The following is a 6,228-nucleotide window of genomic DNA, read 5'->3' on the forward strand; positions in this document are numbered from 1 at the left end:
CTGGTAGGTCCTGGGTTCGAATCTCGCGAGTGCAGGATCGTGGATGTACACTGATGGGGAGTCCCATAATAGGACGATTTGGCCGTGCAGTGCTTCCAGGTTTTCTATGTTGGTCTAGCTTCAATTGACTCATACTTTCAACTATGAAAATAATAATAATACGTTAATTGTAGAACTTGACTATTAACTTCAACTAGAATGAAGAAGCTGTTTAGTGGTACTTATTAGTTTTTAAAAGAATTTTCAGTTAGTGTTAGTCCTTCATGGAAAAGATCATTAAAAAAACAAAACAAGAAATGAGTGATCGGCCACAAAAGCACTGATTTCAATAATCATGTTAAGTTCCTTAATGACTAGATTCATTGAAGTTCTAGTGACCGGAAGTTATGAACAATTGAGACAACCAAGTTGGAAGTGAGGTATTTATTTATTTATTTATTTAAACACATAAATATTAGTACAAAGAGGCACCAGATATACATGCGTCGCACAAATCTCATTGGATTTGTGTGAGGGCTGTGATCTAATCCACAAGGCAGTGGAGCATCGTAAGGAGATGCAGTAACATGGTAGCCGGTTACCAACGATTGATTCATACGCCATTTGTTCTCTCAGGATACTGGATCCCATGTGCACCATTGGTTTGGAATCAGGGTTTTCCAACTCCCCTAGATGGACTTTCCGTGTCCTCCAACGCAGTTAAAGCTTCGGACATTCGCTTTTCGTCCTCTCAATTTCGTAAACAACATTAATGCCACAAGAAGGTAGATAATGAGTAGGACTTCCCTGAGAGAGACTATATACGCGTGGTCATGTGAGAGTATTTGGAGATGGAGAGCTGACTCTCCGTACTCTCGGCCGTACCAGGGCATTTGGGAGCGAGGTAGTTAACTATGGATAATTTTTGAATGAAGACTGTGTTACCTGTCAATTGGAGTGCATTTGAAAAAATGTGACCCAAAGGATCCCAACTCATTGACAGAAGAATATCCTAATTTTCAAGATACCTAAAATTTCTCGATTCCATTCATATTAAATAGTGCGCAAGTATTACTGAGTATTACTGATTTTAATGCTGACTCAGTAATTTAGAAATCAAATTCTTGGTGTAAGGTCTGAAGATTTAGGGTTCGACTTTTGGTGGGGTTGTGAATACACCATGCAGAGGAGTCTCATACTAGGACGATAAGGCTGTCCAGTACTTCTTACTTTTTAATGATTGTCTAATCAGATTCAATATGTGATGTGAAACTCTAATTTTAATGGTTTTAATTGTTAAAACCATTCATGTCCTAGTAGTCTTTGACGTATAACCTAATGAAACATAATATTTTCATAGTCGGAAGCATGAGTCAATTGAAGCTAGACCACCATGCCAAACCTGAAAGTAATTGACGGCTGTTTCGTCTTACTGTGGGACTCCTCCTCAGCAGTGCGCATCCACAATCTCGCCTCATGAGATTCAAACATAATATTCCCTACAAAATAATTGTGAATTATGTATTTGAATGTTAAAATTAAGATTCTAACGTTGAAAGGAAACCAAGTATACTCAGATAATAACTCAATTTTTTCATTCGTTTTTTCACTTACAAACATACGAAAGTATGATGACACAAGTCATTTAAGTTAAACGATTCTAAATGAAGTGTTTGTATATCCAATGTACCTAAAAATCTCTTGGCAACTACAAGTCCGTCTTAAATTGTTTTATTATTTTGTATAAAAAAAATTGAAATTCACAAAGATGTTTAATTTTCTTAAGTTTACTTTCATATAGGACGCAATAAGTAAACAATTTAAATATACTAATCAACGGCCATAATCTGGCCCTATATATGTATTCAATTTAATTTTTGAACATTTGAAACGGAAATGAATGATAGCTAGTAGTATAATTCAAGGTGTGTGTTTTGTTTTATTTGGGACTCGTCAGTTGGATGTACCGGCATCACAGAGTTGATGTTCACTCTGGGATTCGGCCCCAGTACCCTTCACTTCAAACAGCATCGCTTTATCTACTTAGTTACTGAGTTCAGAAAGGAACTCGGTTGTAAAATGGGGGGTGAATTTTAGTTTTAATCAACTGATGAGTCTTGGAACATCAATAGGAATATATAAACAACATATATATATCCAAATTAAAATCAGTTCAGAATAATATAAAAGTATACGTAATGTAGTTCAGACGATATCATGTCTCTTGATATTTTAAGCATAAACTAGTATCCTAAACACCTTAATAGGATTCATCATATATTAAATTGCAAAAACATAAGACAATATTGCCTCAAACCTAGTAAAGCGTTATTTTTTATACGAAAGGATATCTACATTGGTTTAAGCGTTATTATTAGTTCATTTTCAAAAGACTGGTTACAATTGTGATACCATAGAAAACTAGGAGGCGATAGGCACTTGTTTAATTCTAGTATATGACTTCTTAACAATACATATATGCATGAACAAATTAATGCTCGAACTCAGGAATTTCAAATCTCACAGAAAGCGCTCAGACATTAGGTTACTTTAAAGAATTTATGATAAAGTTTAACAATCATCCAGTACTTTTGGTAAAAATTGTTTCATTACTGATAAGAATGAACGCTGTTGATTAATACATTCTACAAGAACTTCATAGCACATCTCGAATTAAGTCACTGTTTCGTACACAATTGAAATTTTTATGAAGAGATTTTGTAAGGATAAGATGGATCTGTAAGTGATATTCTTTATTAATTGATCTTATTGTTGTATTCCGAAGAGAATTGTGAATGGTAACTTTTGAGAACTATTTATGGACCAATATGATACGCATATTTCCTATTGTATAATTGTTAGTTAACTTAACTATTTATATTCATGTTCCTGTTATTATGAGCTTTATTTTGACCTATAGACTATTATTATACGATTTACCATTCCTGAGTTATCCCCAGTCTATTGATTACAGTTCCACCTATTCACAGCCACTTTTGGCTAAATCTTGTACAAATGTTATTTTCTATTTTGTGGTACGATGTGGTCAGTTTGATTAGTGTATAAACCCAGTATGTTTGTGAATAATGATTCATATTGCAGTGGCTGTTATTGGTGTTTTGGACTTAACTGGCTGAGCTAGGCAGAAAGCAGGAGTGACAAGTACTCAAGACTGCTCATATAGCTTTTGTGTATTATTGATCCGATCGATAATTTGTTCTTCTCTCATTGGCGGGAATCAGCACGTTCATATATTAAGCTGGACATACACTCAATCGATAAAACAACTGGGCACTCACACGATATAAAGCTTATTTTGTGTACCATTAGAAACTATACAGCATTGAAGAGGTTTTTCGTCCAATCTAATCTTTACACAACTTCATCAAAAATATGTATTTAATTTATTCACTTATGAATAAAGATAGTAAGCAATTTTAGAAAAAAAAAATCAGCACTGTTTGTTACATAACAACTAAGCCTAACTAGTAACCCTAATAAAAATATCCATGCCATGGTAATTTAGTTAGTTACAAGTTCATAATCCATTGTTTTGATGACCTGCAGTTGTTTGTCGATGTGTTTATTTTTTTTAAAGTAACGTTTATTTTAGTAACAATAACTTTTGTAAACATTATTCATCAACTCTTAACAATTTTTTGTTTAATTACAATAATATCGTCATTTATTTATTGAAACACATAAATATTGGTACAAAGAGGCATCAGATATGTATGCACCACACAAATCTCATTTGTTTTGTATGATGAGAGCTGGGATATTGTCCAGGTGCCCAAACTGAAGCAGAAGGTTTTCTGTAGGGGCCACACCCGTAGCCTTTGACCTGAAGGCCTAGTTCACAAGACAGTGGAGTATCGTGAGGAGATGCAGTAACATGGTAGTCGGTGACCAACGATTGATTCATACGTCATTTGTTCCGTCAGGATACTGGAGCCTATGTGGACCATTGGTTTGTAATTAGGGTTTTCTAACTCCCCTAAGTGGACTTTTCGTGTCCACCAACTCGGTTAAAGCGCCAGACATTCACTTTTCGTCCTCTCAATTTCGTAAACAACAGTAATGGCACGAGAATGTAGTTAATGAGTAGGACTTCCCTGACAGAGGCTATATACGCGTGGTCATGTGAGGACATTAGGAGAGGGAGAGCGGACTCTCCTTACTCTCGGCCGTACCAAGACATTTGGGGGCATTAGTAAATTTTAAATTGGAGATTTATAGGCACTATAGTTCGTTAGTTTTATTATAACTGTTATCATTCAAAGATCTTTAAGGGCTTTACACATTTTAATCATAAAATTATTACTACTGACAATTTACACATATTCCCATTAGTTGATCGCATCATTGATTTGTTTTACTTTCATTCAACTACTCTCCTTCTCTCGCTCAATCTCTCATTGTCCGTTGTTTATATCATAGCTGCATCAATGGAAATTGTATGATTGTGCAAAATAATGATGGATAATTGGTTATTCTTTATCTTCTAAACAGAATTATTGCCCCCAAATGCCCTGGTACGGCTGAGTGAGGAAAGTCCACTCTCCCTCTTCAAATGCTCTCACATGGCCACGCGAATATAGCCTCTCTCAGAGAAGTCCTACTCACTACCTACATTCTCGTGGCATTACTGTTGTTTACGAAATTGAGAGGACGAAAAGCGAATGTCCAGCACTTTAACCAGGTTGGTGGACACGGAAAGTCCACCTATGGGAGTTAGAAAACCCTGATTCCAAACCAATGGTGCACATGGGATCCAGTATACTGAGAGAACAAATGGCGTATGAATCAATCATTGGTGACCGATTACCATGTTACTGCATCTCCTCACAATGCTCCACTGCCTTGTGGATCAGATCTTCACATCAAAGGCTCCGAGTGTGGCCCCTACAGAAAACCACCTGTTTCGGTTTGGGGACCCGGGTAGTATCACAGCTCTCACACAAATGAAATGACATTTGAGTGGTGCATATATATCTGGTGTACCTTTGTACCAATATTTATGTGTTTAAATAAATAAATAAATAAACAGAATTACTATGTGCGTTTCACACGGAAAAACATTTAAAAAATGTTTATATATTGATAAAATTTATTACGTCACCTATGAAAAATTTCGATTAGACGAAAAGAAAAATCACTTTATCCAACAATCGATTGTCTGTTGATTTTTGTTAAACAACAGTTTTTTTTCTTTTCATCTAGGGAACTTGATTCATATACAATAATGTATTCCTGCCTATATGTAAATAATGTTCATTCGGAAAAAAAACAACCAGTAAGCATAGAATAATTGTATTTGGTGATAATGAAAGAAAAGCATTGAAAGGATTGCAGTAAAACAATAAAGAATATGATATAATACAGATTTAAAGAGGTAGATTGCAGGTCCGAACCCTCCTCTGTCTATTTCACTCTGAACAGGTAGATAATAATAATAATAGGACTCATGTTTTATATGGTTAAAAATCATGAGTCAATCGAAGCTAGACCACATTGAAAAACCTGGAAGCACTAGACGGTCGTTTCGTCCTATGGTGAGACTCCTCAGCAGTTCGCATACACGATCCCGCCTCACGAGATTCGAACCCAGGATCTACCAGTCTCGCGCACGAGCGCTTAACCGATAGACCAACGGTGTGAATGTCTATCTTCAACCAATCTACGAAGTTGAGCAACCATACGAGAGAACATACGTAGACTTATTGTTAACAAAGTCCAGTCATAAATGTAAGGATGGTTATCACTTTCTAGTTGTTCATATTCGTGAAAGAAGAGTTCGTGCAAATATCTATTTACGATCCGTGCAATAACCCTAGTTAGACTTTAAGTTCCAGCATTCCTCCATATATACCCTTCATCTTGTTTTTATAAACCATATTTTTCAACGTTTGATCCTCTTCTCTATCATTACTAATAAACTATTTAGACGTATTTCTTATTTGTCTTACTAAGTCCTATTACAGTTAATGCACACAAAATAGAGAGAGAAACCCAGTGAGAGAAGAATGGCGAAGTGTTTCTTTTCAACAACATCATTTTCTTAAATTTTACAATTGTATTTATATGTACTTTTACTTATGGTGGTCTAAGCATCACCTACATCATTAAACAAGCTAATCAAATATAATCGAACTATAAGAGACCATAAAAATAGAGAGATGTTGCATGATTGAATACTGATAGTCCAAAGTAGTCGATAATTTTGATGCACTAAATATTAATAATCTA

Source organism: Schistosoma mansoni, assembly GCF_000237925.1.
Source record: "Schistosoma mansoni, WGS project CABG00000000 data, supercontig 0194, strain Puerto Rico, whole genome shotgun sequence".
NCBI classification, from domain to species: Eukaryota; Metazoa; Platyhelminthes; class Trematoda; order Strigeidida; family Schistosomatidae; genus Schistosoma; species Schistosoma mansoni.